Source organism: Bufo gargarizans, chromosome 8 (assembly GCF_014858855.1).
Source record: "Bufo gargarizans isolate SCDJY-AF-19 chromosome 8, ASM1485885v1, whole genome shotgun sequence".
Taxonomy (NCBI): Eukaryota; Metazoa; Chordata; class Amphibia; order Anura; family Bufonidae; genus Bufo; species Bufo gargarizans.
In genome coordinates, this window is record NC_058087.1 from 190,101,862 (window position 1) to 190,127,986 (window position 26,125).

The window sequence follows — 26,125 nt, forward strand, 5'->3', positions numbered from 1 at the left end:
ACTGCTCCTATGTACAAGAATATAACTACTATAATACTGCCTCCTATGTACAAGAATATAACTACTATAATACTGCTCCTATGTACAAGAATATAACTACTATAATACTGCCTCCTATGTACAAGAATATAACTACTATAATACTGCCTCCTATGTACAAGAATATAACTACTATAATACTGCTCCTATGTACAAGAATATAACTACTATAATACTGCTCCTATGTACAAGAATATAACTACTATAATACTGCCTCCTATGTACAAGAATATAACTACTATAATACTGCCTCCTATGTACAAGAATATAGCTACTATAATACTGCCTCCTATGTACAAGAATATAACTACTATAATGCTGCCTCCTATGTACAAGAATATAACTACTATAATGCTGCCTCCTATGTATAAGAATATAACTACTATAATACTGCTCCTATGTACAAGAATATAACTACTATAATACTGCTCCTATGTACAAGAATATAACTACTATAATACTGCCCCCTATGTACAAGAATATAACTACTATAATACTGCTCCTATGTACAAGAATATATCTACTATAATACTGCCCCCTATGTACAAGAATATATCTACTATAATACTGCCCCCTATGTACAAGAATATAACTACTATAATACTGCTCCTATGTACAAGAATATAACTACTATAATACTGCCTCCTATGTACAAGAATATAACTACTATAATACTGCTCCTATGTACAAGAATATAACTACTATAATACTGCTCCTATGTACAAGAATATAACTACTATAATACTGCTCCTATGTACAAGAATATAACTACTATAATACTGCTCCTATGTACATGAATATAACTACTATAATACTGCTCCTATGTACAAGAATATAACTACTATAATACTGCTCCTATGTACAAGAATATAACTACTATAATACTGCTCCTATGTACAAGAATATAACTACTATAATACTGCTCCTATGTACAAGAATATAACTACTATAATACTGCTCCTATATACAAGAATATAACTACTATAATACTGCCTCCTATGTATAGAATATAACTACTATATTACTGCTCCTATGTACAAGAATATAACTACAATAATACTGCTCCTATGTACAAGACTATAACTACTATAATACTGCTCCTATGTACAAGAATATAACTACTATAATACTGCCTCCTATGTACAAGAATATAACTACTATAATACTGCTCCTATGTACAAGAATATAACTACTATAATACTGCTCCTATGTACAAGAATATAACTACTATAATACTGCTCCTATGTACAAGAATATAACTACTATAATACTGCTCCTATGTACAAGAATATAACTACTATAATACTGCTCCTATGTACAAGAATATAACTACTATAATACTGCTCCTATGTACAAGAATACAACTACTATAATACTGCTCCCATGTACAGGAATATAACTACTATAATACTGCTCCTATGTACAAGAATATAACTACTATAATACTGCTCCTATGTACAGGAATATAACTACTATAATACTGCTCCTATATACAAGAATATAACTACTATAATACTGCTCCTATGTACAAGAATATAACTACTATAATACTGCTCCTATGTACAAGAATATAACTACTAGAATACTGCCTATAGACTTTTAATCATCATGGGGTTGTATGATCGGCACCTGTCAGGATAACTGAGCGCCATGTCATTTCCATGGCAGGTAAGTGGCCGTTAGTGTTGCTGGATGGGGTAGGTCTTGAGCAGGGACACATCGGTCACCCCCTACATATTATGTAATCTTCACGGCCCCCTCCTAATTCCCTGCCCCCAGTTTAATGACCAGACCAGCGGGTGCGCCCGTCATGTATGTGACATGGCTGGATACATGGGTTTCCGGGAGGAGCAGCAGCGCAGGCACAGCAGAGCTGATCGTGTCACCGGCTCCTCACAGCCCCAGTGGTGTTTGGCTCAGGAGGAGGGGACGGTGACTCGGAGGAGGAGGCGGCCGGGGAGGAGGCGAGCCCGGAGTCATGAATTATTGATAATAATGCTGATGTCTCTTTAACTGGGGCTGAGTGTGACACCCTGTGTGTGCGTGTGTGTGTGCACTCATCATAGGCAGGCAGCACCGCGCCGTGTGTGACAGAGGGTGGGGAGGCAGCCCTGCTGCTGCTGACAAAGGGGGATCTGCTGATTTTAAAGCTCTTTTCCTAAAGGATTGTGTTTTTTATCGAGGGCTTGTGTTTTTGCACCTGCGAGCGTCTGCAGCTGTCACCCCCCAATGGCTCCCCCAGACTGAGCCCCGGGGGGAACCCTGTGGATTGGCTGTTCCGTCATCCTTCTGGACCAAGGCGAGATGCTGGACTGACCTATTTACTGTGGACATCAGGATTTTCTAGAAGAATTGGATACAGAAGAGACCCCCCTCCGCCATCCCCAGGGCCGGGGGGGCTGGTTAGGACGCTGTCACCTGTCTGGACCATAGAAATCCGGGAGGCAGGGATGGCATGAGCAGCGGGGGCAGCGCGGACGGTAAGACATGGCTGTGATTGTATAGGATGTAATGTAATACCTGGAGAGGGATGATGCATGGCCGCCGAGAGGGAGGGTGGTACCTAATATACACGGAGTAGGCCTGGTACTCACCGCATCCTTATACCCAGAGCATCCACCTAATACACAGGCCTCATATACACAGGACGTGTACCTAATACACAGGCCTCATATACACAGGACGTGTACCTAATACACAGGCCTCATATATACAGGACGTGTACCTAATACACAGACCTCATATACACGGGACGTGTACCTAATACACAGACCTCATATACACAGGACGTGTACCTAATACACAGACCTCATATACACGGGACGTGTACCTAATACACAGGCCTCATATACACAGGACGTGTACCTAATACACAGACCTCATATACACGGGACGTGTACCTAATACACAGGCCTCATATACACAGGACATCTACCTAATACACAGACCTCACATACACGGGACGTGTACCTAATACACAGACCTCATATACACGGGACATGTACCTAATACACAGACCTCATATACACAGGACGTGTACCTAATATACAGACCTCATATACACAGGACGTGTACCTAATACACAGACCTCATATACACGGGACATGTACCTAATACACAGACCTCATATACACAGGACGTGTACCTAATACACAGACCTCATATACACAGGACGTGTACCTAATACACAGACCTCATATACACAGGACGTGTACCTAATACACAGACCTCATATACACAGGACATTTACCTAATACACAGACCTCATATACACAGGACGTGTACCTAATACACAGACCTCATATACACAGGACGTGTACCTAATACACAGACCTCATATACACAGGACATTTACCTAATACACAGACCTCATATACACAGGACGTGTACCTAATACACAGACCTCATATACACAGGACGTGTACCTAATACACAGACCTCATATACACGGGACATGTACCTAATACACAGACCTCATATACACAGGACATGTACCTAATACACAGACCTCATATACACGGGACATGTACCTAATACACAGACCTCATATACACGGGACGTGTACCTAATACACAGACCTCATATACACAGGACATGTACCTAATACACAGACCTCATATACACAGGACATGTACCTAATACACAGACCTCATATACACAGGACATGTACCTAATACACAGACCTCATATACACAGGACGTGTACCTAATACACAGACCTCATATATACACAGGACGTGTACCTAATACACAGACCTCATATACACAGGACGTGTACCTAATACACAGGCCTCATATATACAGGACGTGTACCTAATACACAGGCCTCATATACACAGGACGTGTACCTAATACACAGACATCATATACACAGGACGTGTACCTAATACACAGACCTCATATACACAGGACATGTACCTAATACACAGACATCATATACACAGGACGTGTACCTAATACACAGACATCATATACACAGGACATGTACCTAATACACAGACATCATATACACAGGACGTGTACCTAATACACAGACATCATATACACAGGACGTGTACCTAATACACAGACATCATATACACAGGACGTGTACCTAATACACAGACATCATATACACAGGACGTGTACCTAATACACAGGCCTCATATACACAGGACATGTACCTAATACACAGACATCATATACACAGGACGTGTACCTAATACACAGACATCATATACACAGGACGTGTACCTAATACACAGACATCATATACACAGGACGTGTACCTAATACACAGACATCATATACACAGGACGTGTACCTAATACACAGACATCATATACACAGGACGTGTACCTAATACACAGACATCATATACACAGGACGTGTACCTAATACACAGACATCATATATACAGGACGTGTACCTAATACACAGACATCATATACACAGGACGTGTACCTAATACACAGACCTCATATACACAGGACATGTACCTAATACACAGACATCATATACACAGGACGTGTACCTAATACACAGACATCATATACACAGGACATGTACCTAATACACAGACATCATATACACAGGACATGTACCTAATACACAGACCTCATATACACAGGACGTGTACCTAATACACAGGCCTCATATACACAGGACGTGTACCTAATACACAGACCTCATATACACGGGACGTGTACCTAATACACAGACCTCATATACACAGGACGTGTACCTAATACACAGGCCTCATATACACAGGACGTGTACCTAATACACAGACATCATATACACAGGACGTGTACCTAATAGAGAGACCTCATATACACAGGACATGTACCTAATACACAGACATCATATACACAGGACGTGTACCTAATACACAGACCTCATATACACAGGACGTGTACCTAATACACAGACATCATATACACAGGACGTGTACCTAATACACAGACATCATATACACAGGACGTGTACCTAATGCACAGACATCATATACACAGGACGTGTACCTAATACACAGACCTCATATACACAGGACATGTACCTAATACACAGGCCTCATATACACAGGACATGTACCTAATACACAGACCTCATATACACAGGACGTGTACCTAATACACAGACCTCATATACACGGGACGTGTACCTAATACACAGACCTCATATACACAGGACGTGTACCTAATACACAGGCCTCATATACACAGGACATGTACCTAATACACAGACATCATATACACAGGACGTGTACCTAATACACAGACCTCATATACACAGGACGTGTACCTAATACACAGACATCATATACACAGGACGTGTACCTAATACACAGACATCATATACACAGGACGTGTACCTAATACACAGACCTCATATACACAGGACGTGTACCTAATACACAGACCTCATATACACAGGACGTGTACCTAATACACAGACCTCATGTATACAGGACATGTACCTAATACACAGACCTCATGTATACAGGACATGTACCTAATACACAGACCTCATATACACAGGACATGTACCTAATACACAGACCTCATATACACGGGACGTGTACCTAATACACAGACCTCATATATACAGGACATGTACCTAATATACAGACCTCATATACACAGGACATGTACCTAATAGAGAGACCTTATATACACAGGACTTGTACCTAATACACAGACCTCATATATACAGGACATGTACCTAATACACAGACCTCATATACACAGGACGTGTACCTAATACACAGACCTCATATACACAGGACGTGTACCTAATACACAGACCTCATGTATACAGGACATGTACCTAATACACAGACCTCATGTATACAGGACATGTACCTAATACACAGACCTCATATACACAGGACATGTACCTAATACACAGACCTCATATACACGGGACGTGTACCTAATACACAGACCTCATATATACAGGACATGTACCTAATATACAGACCTCATATACACAGGACATGTACCTAATAGAGAGACCTTATATACACAGGACATGTACCTAATACACAGACCTCATATACACAGGACGTGTACCTAATACACAGACCTCATATACACAGGACGTGTACCTAATACACAGACCTCATATACACGGGACGTGTACCTAATACACAGACCTCATATATACAGGACATTTACCTAATACACAGACCTCATATATACAGGACATTTACCTAATACACAGACCTCATATACACAGGACATGTACCTAATACACAGACCTCATATACACAGGACGTGTACCTAATACACAGACCTCATATACACGGGACGTGTACCTAATACACAGACCTCATATACACAGGACATGTACCTAATACACAGACCTCATATACACAGGACATGTACCTAATACACAGACCTCATATACACAGGACATGTACCTAATACACAGACCTCATATACACAGGACGTGTACCTAATACACAGACCTCATATATACAGGACATGTACCTAATACACAGACCTCATATATACAGGACATGTACCTAATACACAGACCTCATATACACAGGACATGTTAGGGCTCATGCACACAAGCTTATTTATTTATTTTTTCCTTTTCATTGCCCTTTGCGGCCTGTATGCGGAAACATTCGTTTTGTGGTTCCGCATAAACAAGGGATATACTCCGTGTGTTTCCCGTTTCCGTACCACAAAAAAAATAGAGCGTGTTCTATTACTGTCCGTATTACAGACAAGGACAGAACTGTTCTATTATGGGCTGCGGAATGCACGCGGTCGTTATCCGTGTTTTTCGGATCCACTAACTCCTAAGGCCTCATGCACACGACCGTATGTATTGTGCAGTCCGCAAAAAATACGGATGATGTCCATGTGCAGCTGTTCCCTAATAGGACAGTACTATTCTTGTCCAAAATGCGGAGTACATTCCGTTTTTTTGCAGACCCCCAAAAAAACTGTACGGACACAGAATGGGAATACATTTGTGTGCATGAGACCTAATACACAGGTATCGGGACACTGACCTCTCACCTCCTCCTAATACACAGGTATCAGGACACTGACCTCTCACCTCCTCCTAATACACAGGTATCGGGACACTGACCTCTCACCTCCTCCTAATACACAGGTATCGGGACACTGACCTCTCACCTCCCCCTAATACACAGGTATCGGGACACTGACCTCTCACCTCCTCCTAATACACAGGTATCGGGACACTGACCTCTCACCTCCTCCTAATACACAGGTATCGGGACACTGACCTCTCACCTCCTCCTAATACACAGGTATCAGGAAACTGACCTCTCACCTCCTCCTAATACACAGGTATCGGGACACTGACCTCTCACCTCCTCCTAATACACAGGTATCAGGACACTGACCTCTCACCTCCTCCTAATACACAGGTATCGGGACACTGACCTCTCACCTCCTCCTAATACACAGGTATCGGGACACTGACCTCTCACCTCCTCCTAATACACAGGTATCAGGAAACTGACCTCTCACCTCCTCCTAATACACAGGTATCGGGACACTGACCTCTCACCTCCTCCTAATACACAGGTATCAGGACACTGACCTCTCACCTCCTTCTAATACACAGGTATCAGGACACTGACCTCTCACCTCCTCCTAATACACAGGTATCAGGACACTGACCTCTCACCTCCTCCTAATACACAGGTATCAGGACACTGACCTCTCACCTCCTTCTAATACACAGGTATCAGGAAACTGACCTCTCACCTCCTCCTAATACACAGGTATCAGGAAACTGACCTCTCACCTCCTCCTAATACACAGGTATCAGGAAACTGACCTCTCACCTCCTCCTAATACACAGGTATCGGGACACTGACCTCTCACCTCCTCCTAATACACAGGTATCAGGACACTGACCTCTCACCTCCTCCTAATACACAGGTATCAGGACACTGACCTCTCACCTCCTCCTAATACACAGGTATCAGGACACTGACCTCTCACCTCCTCCTAATACACAGGTATCGGGACACTGACCTCTCACCTCCTCCTAATACACAGGTATCAGGAAACTGACCTCTCACCTCCTCCTAATACACAGGTATCGGGACACTGACCTCTCACCTCCTCCTAATACACAGGTATCAGGACACTGACCTCTCACCTCCTCCTAATACACAGGTATCGGGACACTGACCTCTCACCTCCTCCTAATACACAGGTATCGGGACACTGACCTCTCACCTCCTCCTAATACACAGGTATCAGGAAACTGACCTCTCACCTCCTCCTAATACACAGGTATCGGGACACTGACCTCTCACCTCCTCCTAATACACAGGTATCAGGACACTGACCTCTCACCTCCTTCTAATACACAGGTATCAGGACACTGACCTCTCACCTCCTCCTAATACACAGGTATCAGGACACTGACCTCTCACCTCCTCCTAATACACAGGTATCAGGACACTGACCTCTCACCTCCTTCTAATACACAGGTATCAGGAAACTGACCTCTCACCTCCTCCTAATACACAGGTATCAGGAAACTGACCTCTCACCTCCTCCTAATACACAGGTATCGGGACACTGACCTCTCACCTCCTCCTAATACACAGGTATCAGGACACTGACCTCTCACCTCCTCCTAATACACAGGTATCAGGACACTGACCTCTCACCTCCTCCTAATACACAGGTATCAGGAAACTGACCTCTCACCTCCTCCTAATACACAGGTATCAGGAAACTGACCTCTCACCTCCTCCTAATACACAGGTATCGGGACACTGACCTCTCACCTCCTCCTAATACACAGGTATCGGGACACTGACCTCTCACCTCCTCCTAATACACAGGTATCGGGACACTGACCTCTCACCTCCTCCTAATACACAGGTATCAGGACACTGACCTCTCACCTCCTTCTAATACACAGGTATCAGGACACTGACCTCTCACCTCCTCCTAATACACAGGTATCGGGACACTGACCTCTCACCTCCTCCTAATACACAGGTATCGGGACACTGACCTCTCACCTCCTCCTAATACACAGGTATCGGGACACTGACCTCTCACCTCCTCCTAATACACAGGTATCGGGACACTAACCTCTCACCTCCTCCTAATACACAGGTATCAGGACACTGACCTCTCACCTCCTTCTAATACACAGGTATCAGGACACTGACCTCTCACCTCCTCCTAATACACAGGTATCGGGACACTGACCTCTCTCCTCCTCCTAATACACAGGTATCGGGACACTGACCTCTCACCTCCTTCTAATACACAGGTATCAGGACACTGACCTCTCACCTCCTTCTAATACACAGGTATCAGGACACTGACCTCTCACCTCCTCCTAATACACAGGTATCGGGACACTGACCTCTCACCTCCCCCTAATACACAGGTATCGGGACACTGACCTCTCACCTCCCCCTAATACACAGGTATCGGGACACTGACCTCTCACCTCCTCCTAATACACAGGTATCGGGACTCTGACCTCTCACCTCCCCCTAATACACAGGTATCGGGACACTGACCTCTCACCTCCTCCTAATACACAGGTATCGGGACACTGACCTCTCACCTCCTCCTAATATACAGGTATCGGTACACTGACCTCTCACCTCCCCCTAATACACAGGTATCAGGACACTGACCTCTCACCTCCTCCTAATATACAGGTATCGGGACACTGACCTCTCACCTCTTCCTAATACACAGGTATCAGGACACTGACCTCTCACCTCCTCCTAATACACAGGTATCGGGACACTGACCTCTCACCTCCCCCTAATACACAGGTATCGGGACACTGACCTCTCACCTCCTAATACACAGGTATCGGGACACTGACCTCTCACCTCCTAATACACAGGTATCAGGACACTGACCTCTCACCTCCTCCTAATACACAGGACACTGACCTCTCACCTCCTCCTAATACACAGGACACTGACCTCTCACCTCCCCCTAATACACAGGACACTGACCTCTCACCTCCTCCTAATACACAGGACACTGACCTCTCACCTCCTCCTAATACACAGGACACTGACCTCTCACCTCCCCCTAATACACAGGTATCAGGACACTGACCTCTCACCTCCCCCTAATACACAGGTATCGGGACACTGACCTCTCACCTCCTCCTAATATACAGGTATCGGGACACTGACCTCTCACCTCCTCCTAATACACAGGTATCGGGACACTGACCTCTCACCTCCTCCTAATACACAGGTATCGGGACTCTGACCTCTCACCTCCCCCTAATACACAGGTATCAGGACACTGACCTCTCACCTCCCCCTAATACACAGGTATCGGGACACTGACCTCTCACCTCCTCCTAATATACAGGTATCGGTACACTGACCTCTCACCTCCCCCTAATACACAGGTATCGGGACACTGACCTCTCACCTCCTAATACACAGGTATCGGGACACTGACCTCTCACCTCCTAATACACAGGACACTGACCTCTCACCTCCTCCTAATACACAGGACACTGACCTCTCACCTCCTCCTAATACACAGGACACTGACCTCTCACCTCCCCCTAATACACAGGACACTGACCTCTCACCTCCTCCTAATACACAGGACACTGACCTCTCACCTCCTCCTAATACACAGGACACTGACCTCTCACCTCCTCCTAATACACAGGACACTGACCTCTCACCTCCTCCTAATACACAGGACACTGACCTCTCACCTCCCCCTAATACACAGGTATCAGGACACTGACCTCTCACCTCCCCCTAATACACAGGTATCGGGACACTGACCTCTCACCTCCTCCTAATATACAGGTATCGGGACACTGACCTCTCACCTCCCCCTAATACACAGGTATCGGGACACTGACCTCTCACCTCCTCCTAATACACAGGACACTGACCTCTCACCTCCTCCTAATACACAGGTATCAGGACACTGACCTCTCACCTCCTCCTAATACACAGGTATCGGGACACTGACCTCTCACCTCCTCCTAATACACAGGTATCGGGACACTGACCTCTCACCTCCTCCTAATATACAGGTATCGGGACACTGACCTCTCACCTCCTCCTAATACACAGGTATCGGGACTCTGACCTCTCACCTCCTCCTAATACACAGGTATCGGGACACTGACCTCTCACCTCCTAATACACAGGTATCGGGACACTGACCTCTCACCTCCTAATACACAGGTATCAGGACACTGACCTCTCACCTCCTCCTAATACACAGGACACTGACCTCTCACCTCCTCCTAATACACAGGACACTGACCTCTCACCTCCCCCTAATACACAGGACACTGACCTCTCACCTCCTCCTAATACACAGGACACTGACCTCTCACCTCCTCCTAATACACAGGACACTGACCTCTCACCTCCTCCTAATACACAGGACACTGACCTCTCACCTCCTCCTAATACACAGGACACTGACCTCTCACCTCCTCCTAATACACAGGACACTGACCTCTCACCTCCCCCTAATACACAGGTATCAGGACACTGACCTCTCACCTCCCCCTAATACACAGGTATCGGGACACTGACCTCTCACCTCCTCCTAATATACAGGTATCGGGACACTGACCTCTCACCTCCTCCTAATACACAGGACACTGACCTCTCACCTCCTCCTAATACACAGGTATCAGGACACTGACCTCTCACCTCCTCCTAATACACAGGTATCGGGACACTGACCTCTCACCTCCTCCTAATACACAGGTATCGGGACACTGACCTCTCACCTCCTCCTAATATACAGGTATCGGGACACTGACCTCTCACCTCCTCCTAATACACAGGTATCGGGACTCTGACCTCTCACCTCCCCCTAATACACAGGTATCGGGACACTGACCTCTCACCTCCTCCTAATACACAGGTATCAGGACACTGACCTCTCACCTCCTCCTAATACACAGGTATCGGGACACTGACCTCTCACCTCCTCCTAATACACAGGTATCGGGACACTAACCTCTCACCTCCTCCTAATACACAGGTAACGGGACACTGACCTCTCACCTCCCCCCTAATACACAGGTATCGGGACACTGACCTCTCACCTCTTCCTAATACACAGGTATCGGGACACTGACCTCTCACCTCCCCCTAATACACAGGTATCAGGACACTGACCTCTCACCTCCCCCTAATACACAGGTATCAGGACACTGACCTCTCACCTCCCCCTAATACACAGGTATCAGGACACTGACCTCTCACCTCCTCCTAATACACAGGTATCAGGACACTGACCTCTCACCTCCTCCTAATACACAGGTATCAGGAAACTGACCTCTCACCTCCTCCTAATACACAGGTATCAGGACACTGACCTCTCACCTCCTCCTAATACACAGGTTTACAAACCTTTCCTCGTACATTCACTTTAAAAATACTGAAAATGTTTTCCTTTCCTGTTAAACATGTTCCACAAGTGTCATTTTTGGGAGATACCGGCCTGTCCGTCATACATGAAGTCGTCATACAACTGTTGTCACATAAACACTGCCGTCCTGATGACATCACCACATGTCACAGTGCAGCCTCCCCATCCGCGTGTCCGTCATTATCCAATCACATACTGACCTGCTTTATAGACTGTGTGACATCACTTTCCAGTCCTAGACCAGCTGGTGCATAGACTGTGACCTGACTGCGCAGGACTCGAGATGAGCCAATTTCCGCTTATGAAATTTGTTTACACTTCGTTTGTTGGTAAAAAGTGAATTGCGTTTTGGATTTCGTTACCACGGACCATAACGCAATTCTGTAAAGGAATGCATCCCCTGCATAACGGAAACGGGACAGATCCGTTTTGCAGCCCATAGACTTCTACTATGACGGAATGAATAACGGAATGCCTCTAAAGGCATAGAATTGCGTTATGGTCCGTGGTAACGGAATCCATAACGCAATTCACCTTTTACCAACAAACAAAGTGCGAACAAATTTCAAAATATAAATTTCGCTCATCTCTAGTCATGACATCTGATCACTGAATAATCTACTGCATAGACTGTATGACATCACTGCTGTCTGATGACATCACCATCCAATGACAGAGTGATCTGCTACATAGACTGTGTGTGGTCACTGCTCTCCTGATGACATCACCATCCAATGACTGACTGGCCTGCTATATAGACTGTATGACATCACTCCTCTCTTGATGACATCACCATGCATTCACAGAATGCCCTGCTGTGTGACATCCCTGCTATCCTAATGACCTCAACACAGAATCACAGACTGGCCTGTTACGTATACTAAACGTATAAAACACAAGGCGCTCCGTGGCGTAAACCATTCCCAGATTAGCAGCTACGCCGGATAGAAACACCGGATGGAGCTGTGCAAGGGCCTGAGTGTGTCACAGGAGACCACGGCGGCCCCCTCGTCCATCGCTCCACACAGAAGCCAGAGGATAGATCCAAGGAAACAAAAGAACATTTATTATTAAAAATGTAATAAAATTGACTGACTCCAAAACACATTATATGTGGCAATTTTATTTAATTTTTTATAATAAATGTTCCTTTCTGAACTTTGCCTTCTTTTGTTTCCTTGGATCTGACCTGTTAGGCTGGGTGACATCACTGTTATCCTGATGACATCACCATCCAATCACAGAATGACCTGCTACATAGACTGTATGACATCACTGCTATCCTGATGACATCACCATCCAATCACAGACTGACCTGATACATAGACTGTGTGACATCACTGCTATCTTGATGACATCACCATCCAATCACAGAATGACCTGCTACATAGACTGTATGACATCACTGCTATCCTGATGACATCACCATCCAATCACAGACTGACCTGATACATAGACTGTGTGACATCACTGCTATCCTGATGACATCATTATCCAATCACAGACTGACCTGATACATAGACTGTGTGACATCACTGCTATCCTGATGACATCATCATCCAATCACAGACTGACCTGATACATAGACTGTGTGACATCACTGCTATCCTGATGACATCACCATCCAATCACAGACTGACCTGATATATAGACTGTGTGACATCACTGCTATCCTGATGACATCACCATCCAATCACAGACTGATCTGATACATAGACTGTGAGACATCACTGCTATCCTGATGACATCACCATCCAATAACAAAATGACCTGCTACATAGACTTTATGACATCACTGCTTTCCTGATGACATCACCATCGAATAACAGACTGGCTTGCTACATAGGCTGTGTGACATCACTGCTTTCCTGATGACATCACCATCCAATCATACCCAATCATCCCTCCTTCGCATATTATGATCTAATTTTGCTTTTGCATCTTGACCCTTGGTGCCCGGCCTTGTTCTCACAAGGTGTAGGCATCAAGCCTAGTTGATCTTGGTGAGGGTTAGGTCCATAACACAGAGGTGGGGCACCAAAAACTGAAAGGTCAACATAGCAAACACGTATTGTTCCTCTCCACCCCTCCTGGGACAGAGACTCTGTGAGGGACACGGTTTGGTACTTCCTCCAAAGCATTGCCAATGACACTATTTTGGATGGGCTCCACTGAGTTCATCCCAGGGAGGTCCTTATGTACGTAGGGCAGAGAGCAGCGCTCCTGCATCATTCGCCTCCATCCGGTGGAGACCTGCTGCTTTACTTCTGCCCTGTGAGGAATAACCAAGTGCTCAGCGTTACTCCTTGAGGAGGCACAGTTGTATTTCCACCGCCCGAGTCCCCTGACGATGCTGCAATGTTCAGCTTCGAGGATGGAAGCAGCAAGGCGCCAGGCGCTCAGAGGAGGACGGCATCATGTGAGATTATTCCGCTCCACTATGACCTCATCTCCCCTTTCATTCATAACCATGTCTCCATTCAGCCCCGAGCAGGAAGCCTGTCGTTACCATAAAGCACAGGCCCTGTCAGGTCATTCTCATTTAAAATGACTAATCACAAGGCTGCCTCACTCAGCGCGCTCTCCCGGGGACCGATGGATGGTAAACAGTCGTCGCCTGATGTCTCTCTGGATCCAACCGGCTCGGAATCGCTCTCATTGACTTACAGCATTCATGTCAATTCACTTTCCTCTATGGCTTTTTTTAAACTAACCCTATCGTGGTGGAAAATTGTACAATTGCCTTTTAGCGAATTCCTACCCATCTCCTTAATGCTCCGTGTAATGTCACATACAATATGATTGCATGGGCGATGATCAGAAAACATGCGCGCCTGTCTCTTTAAATCCCGCATACAGTAGTGAAGAGCAGTGATTAGGCCACGCCCACTTCATGCACCCTCTCATACTGCAGTGCCTCATGGTCCTAACTTTCAGATCCACTGAGATTTTCTTTAAAAAAAATTGCATACCTTATTGATACTTAGTTCCTAAATCCATCCATGTAGAAATGTCTAGTAGAGATGGCCTTGCGGTCGTTTCGCGGCGAACTTTACGCATTCGCCGAACATGCAAACATATGGCGATGTCCGCTGGCACCATATTCTTTTGCATTGCGCTGAACTTTGACACATGACTCATCCTTCAGGTGGGACAGGACAGCCAATTGAGACGTTTCAGCACATGGACACCCCCCCCCCCCCCTACACACACCCTATAACAGAACCCGATCTGGCAGCCATTTGCCAGTGTAGGGAGAGGTTGCTTTGTGACGCAGGGACAGACTGTTAGGGACACCAAACGCTACCTATAATATATTTTGTAACATAGAAAGTATATAGTGCATTTGTATTGTGCAGCAATTGTGTGCGGTTCTGCTGCGATACCACAGGTATATAGCGCTATTGGAACAACTATTTGCAACAGGTGTGATATACCTGTTGTCCCAGAAAAAACTGATTAAGGGGTGCAATATACCTTCTTCCACAAAATACTGATTAAGGGGTTTGATATACCTGTTTCCACAAAATACTGATTGAGGGGTGCGATATACCTGGTTCCACCAAATATTGATTAAGGGATTCTATATACCTGCTTCCACAAAATGCAGATTGAGGGGTGCGATATACCTGGTTCCACCAAATATTGATTAAGGGATTCTATATACCTGCTTCCACAAAATGCAGATTGAGGGGTGCGATATACCTGCTTGCACAAAATATTGATTAAGGGGTTCTATATACTTGTTTCCACACAATACTGATTGAGGGGTGTGATATATCTGCTTCTAACAAATATTGATTAAGGGGTTTGATATACCTGATTCCACAAAATGCAGATTGAGGGGTGCGATATACCTGCTTGTACAAAATATTGATTAAGGGGTTCTATATACCTGCTTTCACAAAATACTGATTGAGGGGTGCGATATACCTGCTTCTACCAAATATTGATTAAGGGGTTCTATATACCTGCTTCCACAAAATACTGATTAAGGAGGATTGATATACCTGCTTCCACCAACTATTGATTGAGGCCTGCGATACACCTGCTTCCAAAAAATACTGATTAAGGAGTTTGATATACCTGCTTTTACCAAATATTTATTGAGGCCTGCGATACAACTGCTTTCACAAAATACTGATTAAGGGGTTTGATATACCTGCTTCCACCAAATATTGATTGAGGCCTGCGATACACCTGCTTTCACAAGATAGTGATCAAGAGGATTGATGTACCTGCTTCCACCAAATATTGATTGAGGCGTATGATATACCTGCTTCCGCAAAATATTGATTAAGAGGTTTGATATACCTGCTTCCACAAAATACAGATTGAGGGGTGCGATATACCTGCTTCCACCAAATATTGATTGAGGCCTGCGATACACCTGCTTTCACAAAATACTGATTAAGGTGTTTAATATATCTGCTTTCACAAAATACTGATTAAGAGGTTTGATATACCTGCTTCCACCAAATACTGATTGAGGCCTGCGATATACCTGCTTCCACAAAATACTGATTAAGGGGATTGATATACCTGCTGCCACCAATTATTTATTGAGGCCTGCAAAACACAGGCTTCCAAAAAATACTGATTAAGGTGTTTGATATATCTGCTTCTACCAAATATTGATTGAGTCCTGGGATACACCTGCTTCCACAAAATACTGATTAAGGTGTTTGATATATCTGCTTCCACAAAATACAGATTGAGGGGTTTGATATACCTGCTTCCACCAAATATTGATTCAGGGGTTTGATATACCTGCTTCCACCAAATACTGATTGAGCGGTGCGACACACCCGCTTTCACCAAATATTGATTAAGGGGTTCTATATACCTGCTTTCACAAAATACTGATTAAGTGGTTTGATATACCTGCTTCCACCAAATACTGATTGAGGCCTGCGAGATACCTGCTTCCACAAAATGCTGATTAAGGGGATTGATATACCTGCTTCCACCAAATATTGATTAAGGCCTGCGATAAACCTGCTTATGCAAAATACTGATTAAGGGGTTTAATATACCTACTTCCACAAAATACAGATTGAGGGGTGCGATATACCTCCTTCCACAAAATAGTTATTGAGAGGTGCAATATACCTGCTTGCACCAAATATTAATTAAGGGGATCTATGTACCTGCTTCCACAAAATACTGATTAAGGGGGTTTGATATACCTGCTTCCACCAAATATTGATTGAGGCCTGCGATACACCTGCTTCCACAAAATACTGATTAAGGGGTTTGATATACCATTCTCCTCTTCCTACTCCATCCTCTGTCTCCTCCCTGACTGACTCCTCCTTTTCCACTGCTACCGCCTCTTCCGCTGCACCCCCCATGCTCCCCAGAAACTATTTGACGTGCCAGGTGAGACGTCATGCTGTGCTGTGGCTGTTGTGCCTGGAAGCCAAGAGCCACACCGGTCCTGCACTGCTTTCAGCTCTGTGGTCACAGGCCGATCAGTGGCTAACCCCGCTCAATTTGACAGTTGGTAAAGTAGTGTGCGACAACGGTGCCAATCTGCTGAGCGTGCTGAAACAGGGCAAAATGACACACGTGCCATGCATGGCACACGTCCTGAGCTTAGTCGTGCAGCGTCCCTAGGGTCCAGGACGTCTTGTGGCATTTTAGAAGATCTTACACGGCCATGGCTCGCCTTGCTGAAGTTCAGCGGCGACACCACCTGCCCGTCAGACATCTGATTTGTGACAGCCCGACGTGCTGGAACTCCGCCTTGTGTATGCTTGATAGGCTGCTCCAGCAGCAACGTGCCGTTAACGACTACCTGTACGAACTCTGCAGCAGGACAGTTTCTGGGGAGCTTGGCTTCTTTTCACCAGGCCAGTGGCTGCTCATGTGCGATGCATGCACACTTCTGCGGCCATTTGATGAGATCTTCAAACTGGTCAGTCACAGCCAGGGCACCATTAGTGATATCGTACCTTAAACTTTTTTTCTGGAGCATGCATTGAGTCATGTCATTGATCAAGCTGTCGAGGAGCAGGAGGAGGAAGACAAGTCATCAGGAGTCTAAAGAGGAGTCAGAGAAGGATGTAGGCTGGGGGGAGGAGGAGGAGCAAGAAGAGCAGTCTTTGAGGGGGACTTTAAACTTTTCAGGGATCCCTGGTGTTTTCCGTGGCTGGGGAGAGGAGATTGAGGACTACATTCTCCTGGGTGTTGAGCAAGGGCGCTCCACCGCTTCCAATTTAGTGCAAATGGCGGCCTTCATGCTCCAGTGTTTGAAGAGGGACCCCGTATAAAAAGCATAAAGGGCAACTACCAGTATTGGGTGGCAACGTACTTAGACCCCCGGTACAAACACAAAATGGTGGACATGTTACCAGCATCACAGAGGGCTGTCAGAATGCAGCATTTCCAGGCCTTGCTGAGAGAGATGCTCCATTCTGCTGTTGCGGGCGCTGGCAGAGGAATTTCCACCCACAGCGAAACAGGTACGGGTACCAATCATACCGCGCCTGCAAAAAGAGGGCGGTTTGAAGATATGTTGGTCACTTCGGATATGAGATCATTCTTGCAGCCAACCCATCGACAGCCGCCCTGCGGATCCAGCCTCCGGGAACGCCTAGACCGACAGGTGTCCGACTACATCGTGTTAACGGCCGATGTGGACACTCAGAGAAGCGAGGAACCCCTTGACTACTGAGTATGCATCTTGACCTGTGGCCAGAGCTGGCACAATTTGCCATGGAACTTTTGGCTTGCCCCTTGTCCAGTGTCCTGTCCGAAAGGACGTTCAGCGCAGCAGGGGGGATCGTGGCAGATAAGCGCACTCGCCTAGCTCACGACAGTGCGGACTACCTCACATTTCTAAAAATGAATGAGGCATGGATCTCGGAGGAATTCAACACCTGTGACGACCATGTGTAATTGAATTTCCTCATGCCAGCCCACACATATCTGCCACCACCCAGAACAAAGAATGGTCCTTCAGCAGGGCACATTTTTGAGAGTTTCCATTTAAGACGCATAAAAATGGCCCCTGATTAAAATACATATTTTTTGTGGGAATTTTTGCCATTGATCCCCCTCTGGTATGTCACTGTCCATGTTGTGGGACTATTTGTGCACTTCTAGTAAGTGTTTGGTGGCTGCAAATATGATATGACCTGAAGGTTTTTCAGGTTTGCCTGCCATTAAAGTGTATGAGACTCACAGGCTGACGTGATAGACAATAACCCTGCTCTCTGCAGTGACTACAACCTCATAGCATGAAATAGAAACCCTCAATGAAATACAAAGCTGTTAATCATGCACCTGCAGAGGATCTATTATCAGTAATAAATATTTCAGGGTTATGTAATGAGCAAGATGATGCAATTACAACCAATAATGTCTGGGCCTCCTTCCTGCTTCCAGCCAGTCCTGACTATTAACATACTGCTACTCCCCTATGTCCAATAATATAACAACTATAATACTGCTCCTATGTAGAGATGGCCTTGCGGCTCGCCCGGCGGTCGTTTTGCGGCGAACTTTGCTTGTTCGCGATTCTTCGAACATGCGAACATATGGCGATACTCGCACGCGCCATATTTTTTTTGCATAACGCCAAACTTTTACCCATGACACATCCATCAGGTAGAACAGGACAGCCAATTGAGACGTTTCGGCACATGGACACACCCTCAACTCTATAATAGAACCCGATTTGGCCGCCATTTTACATTATGGGTTTTGCCAAAGTAGCTAGAGGTTGCATTTTGGAGCAGGGACAGTTAAGGACACCAAACGCTAGCTAATAGGGCCACAAAAGTCCTTTTAAGGACTAGTATAAGTGTGCTATCGATAGGTGTGATATACTTATAATATACTTTCTAAAATAGAAATTCTATTATAGTGTATTTGTATTGTGCAGCAGTTGTGTGCGGTTCTGCTGCGATACCGCAGCTAGATAGAGGGACAAACGCTATTGGAGTAACTAATTACTGTTTCCTCCAATTACTGGTTGAGGGGTACTATATACCTTCTTCCACAAAATACTGATTGAGAGATGCTATTGCTATATACCTTCTTCCACCAAATACTGATTGAGGGGTGCTATTGCTATATACCTGTTTCCTCCAATTACTGATTGAGGGGTACTATATACCTTCTTCCACAAAATACTGATTGATAGGTGCTATTGCTATATACCTTCCACCAAATACTGATTGAGGGCTGCGATACACCTGTTTCTGCCAAATACTGGTTGAGGGGTGCTATATACCTTCTTCCACAAAATCCTGATTGAGGGGTGCTATATACCAGTTTCCGCCAAATACTGAGTGAGGGGTGCCATATACCTTCTTCCACTAAATACTGATTGAGGGGTGCTATATACCTTCTTCCACCAAATACTGATTGAGGGCTGCGATACACCTGTTTCCACAAAATACTGATTGAGGGGTGCTATATACCAGTTTCTGCCAAATACTGATTGAGGGGTGCTATATACCTGTTTCCACCAAATACTGATTGAGGGGTGCTATATACCTGTTTCCGCCAAATACTGATTGAGGGGTGCCATATACCTGTTTCTGCCAAATACTGATTGAGGTGTGCTATATACGTTCTTCCACAAAATACTGATTGAGGGGTGCTATATACCTTTTTCTACTAAATACGGATTGAGGTGTGCCATATACCTGTTTCCGCCAAATACTGATTGAGGGGTGCTATATACCTTATTCAACAAGATACTGATTGAGGGGTGCCATATACCTTCTTCCACTAAATACTGATTGAGTGCTGCGATACACCTGCTTCCACAAAATACTGATTGAGGGGTGCTATATACCAGTTTCCGCCAAATACTGATTGAAGGGTGCTATATACCTGTTTCCACCAAATACTGATTGAGGGGTGCTATATACCAGTTTCTGCCAAATACTGATTGAGGGGTGCTATATACCTGTTCCCACCAGATACTGATTGAGGGCTGCTATATACCCTCTTCCACCAAATACTGATTGAGGGCTGCGATACACCTGTTTCCGCCAAATACTGATTGAGGGGTGCCATATACCTGTTTCTGCCAAATACTGATTGAGGTGTGCTATATACGTTCTTCCACAAAATACTGATTGAGGGGTGCTATATACCTTCTTCTACTAAATACGGATTGAGGTGTGCCATATACCTGTTTCCGCCAAATACTGATTGAGGGGTGCTATATACCTTATTCAACAAGATACTGATTGAGGGGTGCCATATACCTTCTTCCACTAAATACTGATTGAGGGGTGCTATATACCTTCTTCCACCAAATACTGATTGAGGGCTGCGATACACCTGCTTCCACAAAATACTGATTGAGGGGTGCTATATACCTATTTCTGCCAAATACTGATTGATGGGTGCTATATACCAGTTTCCGCCAAATACTGATTGAGGGGTGCTTTATACCAGTTTCTGCCAAATACTGATTGAGGGGTGCTTTATACCAGTTTCTGCCAAATACTGATTGAGGGGGGCTATATACCTTCTTCCACAAAATACTGATTGAGGGGTGCTATATACCTATTTCCGCCAAATACTGATTGAGGGGTGCTATATACCTGTTTCCACCAAATACTGATTGAGGGGTGCCATATACCTTCTTCCACTAAATACTGATTGAGGGGTGCTATATACCTTCTTCCACCAAATACTGATTGAGTGCTGCGATACACCTGCTTCCACTAAATACTGATTGAGGGGTGCTATATACCTGTTTCCACCAAATACTGATTGATGGGTGCTATATACCAGTTTCCGCCAAATACTGATTGAAGGGTGCTATATACCAGTTTCCGCCAAATACTGATTGAAGGGTGCTATATACCCTCTTCCACCAAATACTGATTGAGGGCTGCGATACACCTGTTTCCACCAAATACTGATTGAAGGGTGCCATATACGTCCTTCCACAAAATACTGATTGAGGGGTGCTATTGCTATATACCTTCTTTCACCATATACTGATTGAGGGGTGCTATATACCTGTTTCCACCAAATACTGATTGAGGGGTGCTATATACCTTTTTCTGCCAAATACTGATTGAGGGGTGCTATATACCTATTCCCGCCAAATACCGAATGAGGTGTGCTATATACCTGTTTCCGCCAAATATTGATTGAGGAGTGCTTTATACCGTCTTCCACAAAATGCTGATTGAGGTGTGCCATATACCTGTTTCCGCCAAATACTGATTAAGGGGTGCTATATACCTTCTTCCACCAAATACTGATTGAGGGCTGCGATACACCTGCTTCCATAAAATACTGATTGAGGGGTGCTATATACCTATTTCTGCCAAATACTGATTGAGGGGTGCTATATACCTTCTTCCACAAAATACTGATTGATGGTTGCTATATACCTGTTTCCGCCAAATACTGATTGAGGGGTGCCATATACCTTCTTCCACCAAATACTGATTGATGGTTGCTATATACCTGTTTCCACAAAATACGGATTGAGGGGTGCTAAATACCTTCTACCAAATACGGATTGAGGTGTGCCATATACCTGTATCTGCCAAATACTGATTGAGGGGTGCTATATACCTTCTTCCACAAAATACTGATTGAGGGGTGAGATATACCTGTTTCCACAAAATACTGATTGAGGGGTGCTATATACCTGTTTCCACAAAATACTGATTGAGGGTGCCATATACCTGTTTCCACAAAATACTGATTGAGGGGTGCTATATACCTGTTTCCGCCAAATACTGATTGAGGGGGGCTATATACCTGTTTCCGCCAAATACTGATTGAGGGGTGCTATATACCTGTTTCTGCTAAATACTAATTGAGAAATGCTATACACCTGATTCTACCAAATATTGATTGAGGGCTGCAATACACCTGCTTCCAGAAAATACTGATTGAGGTGTGCCATATACCTATTTCCACCAAATACTGATTGAGGGGTGCTTTATACTTTTTTCCACAAAATCCTGATTGAGGGGAGCTATATACCAGTTTCCGCCAAATACTGATTGAGGGGTGCTATATACCTTTTTCCACTAAATACTGATTGAGGGCTGTGATACACCTGCTTCCACAAAATCCTGATTGAGGGGAGCTATATACCTGTTTCCGACAAATACTGATTGAGGGGTGCTTTATACCTGTTTCCACCAATTACTGATTGAGGGGTGATATATACGTTCTTCCACAAAATACTGATTGAGGGGGGCTATATACCTGTTTCCGACAAATACTGATTGAGGGGTGCTATATACCTGTTTCCACCAATTACTGATTGAGGGGTGCTATATACCTGTTTCCACCAATTACTGATTGAGGGGTGCTATATACCTGTTTCTGCCAAATCCTGATTGAGGGTTGCTATTCACCTGTTTCCGACAAATACTGATTGAGGGGTGCTATATACCTGTTTCTGCCAAATCCTGATTGAGGGTTGCTATTCACCTGTTTCCGACAAATACTGATTGAGGACTTAGGCAGAGGGTCATTTAGAAAATGACAGGCAGACCGTTCCGCAGGAATGGTTGGGCAGGTGCATTAGGCCAGAGCCTAAGTGGGAAGTTGTAGAAGGCGCGTACAATAACTTCAAAGGGTGCACCAGAGTTGGTTGAGTGGCTAACTCAGCCTACCGCTTTTGAACCCTCCTCATCCTCTGCTGTGTGCACCCCCAAAGACACCACCACCACCATAGCCCCTCCACTCGAGTCAGAGGAATTATTTTCCCATCCATTCCCAGACCTTACCGATGCGCAGCCATTTTTGGCATTGGATGAGGAGGTAGCAACGGCCGCCACCCAGCGGTCTGATAACAGTACCCAGATCATCCCAAGGAGGGAGGTCCCCGCTGTTGCTGCCTACTCCGAGATCTCTAATGTCAGTGGTGGTGAAGGTGACGATGATGACGTGTCAATGGACGTCACGTGGGTGCCCACAAGAGAGGAAGAGGAGGGGAGTTCAGAGGGAGAGATGGAGCAGCAGTTAGGAAGGAGAAGCAGGCAAAATGCACAGTGCACAGGAGGCAAAAAGCAGACTGCAAATGTATCTGGAACGAGCGATCCACCATGCACGGTCACATCTTGCGCTCCCAGTACGCCGACACGTGGCTCCGCAGTGTAGGCTTTTTTTACTGTGTCAGCTGCTGATAATAGTGTTTCCATCTGCAACCTCTGCAGTCAACGCATAAGTTGCGGAAAGCCAAACACTCACCTAGGGACGACCGCCTTAAGAAGGCACCTGGCCTCCTGTCATCGAGCCCAGTGGGAGCAACAAGGTCAGAACCCTCAAAGCCACACTCCCGGTGGTCCACGTCCTGCCTCTTCTCCCTCCTTCTCCTCTCTCCTCCGATTTGTCCTCCACCTTCCACCGTGCTGTCATTGCGTTCCTCTGGCACAAGCAGGCTTCCGTGGCCCAAATGTTCGAACATAAAAAAAATGATGACGCCGGATAATCCTCTTGCCCAACGGCTGACCGCTAGCTTGTCGGTACTGCTAGCCCACCAACTACTGCCATATAAATTGGTGGACTCGGAGGCCTTTAGAAAATTTGTGGCCATTGGAACACCGCATTGGAAGGTACCAGGAATGAAATCTTTCTCCCAGAAGGGCATCCATGAACTATATGGCCCGTTCAGCAGCAAGTTATTATATCTCTGGCACACAGTGTCGGTGCCAAGATACATCTGACCACAGACACGTGTTCTAGCAAACACGGGCAGGGAATGTACATAACTTTTACTGCCCACTGGGTGTACCTAACGGCCGTTAAGCATGCAACCCGTGGCACCCGTGTGGATTTGGTGTTACCGCCAAGGATTGCATGTGGGCCTGCCTCTTCTTCTCCTCCTCCTCCTTTTCCACTGATACCGCCTCTTCCATGGGCCCCCCAAGCTCCCCAGAACCTATTTGGTGTGCCAGGTGAGACGTTGCCATGATGTGCTGAGGCTGTTGTGCCTGGAAGCCAGAAGCTACACCGGTCCTGCACTGCTTTCAGCTCTGCGGTCACAGGCCGATCAGTGGCTATGAGCTGAGCGCTGCGATTGGCCAGCGCTACAGCATAGGAGAAGGAGACCGCGGCAGGTTCCCCTGGGTGGAGCCTAACTACGAACATACCGGAGGCTATAACCGGAGAACGGAGCGGCGCCCAGGTATAACAGTAAGTGCAGGGGGATCCCTGGGCGCCGCTCTACACGTCTGTATAGTCAGTTTGGATACTTTTATTCTGGTGAAAGGTCCTCTTTAAGTCCGGACGAATACGTATTCCTGGAGAAAAAAATCCAAGATATGGGGAAAAAAAGGCTCAATACTTCATTCATTATTCATCTGGCCTAAAGCATCAGCCCACAGGAAATTGGAGCAATTAGAGGGTGACCTTTAACCCTGAGGTCTCTGACAACTGTCACTTAACGATATTACAAATAACCATCTAAGAGGTACTTTCACACTTGCGTTTTTCTTTTCCGGCACTGAGTTCCGTCCTAGGGGCTCAATTCTGGAAAATAACTGATCAGGTATATCCCCATGCATTCTGAATGGAGAGTAATCTGTTCAGGATGCATCAAGATGTCTTTAGTTCAGTCTTTTAATTTTTTTTCCATAGGAATGTATTAGTGCCGGGTCCGGCATTCAAAATACCGCAATGCAGGATCCGACCTTCCTCGCAGACCGAAAAAAAAATTGAAAAAAATAAATGCCA

At 45.4% G+C, this 26,125-nt stretch overlaps 1 protein-coding gene across 2 annotated transcripts in view; it reads left to right on the plus strand.

Annotated features, from left to right (window-relative positions):
• FBXL16 (F-box and leucine rich repeat protein 16) overlaps window positions 1-26,125 on the plus strand; it is a 64,874-nt gene that overhangs the window by 21,609 nt on the left and 17,140 nt on the right. The window contains exon 1 of one of the 2 annotated variants that reach the window (XM_044304294.1): window positions 2,140-2,519. The exons of the other annotated variant lie outside the window; for it this stretch is intronic. The gene's annotated coding sequence lies outside the window, so the exon portion shown is untranslated. Of the gene's footprint in view, window positions 1-2,139; window positions 2,520-26,125 lie in introns of those variants that run through there. 2 annotated transcript variants of the gene reach the window in all.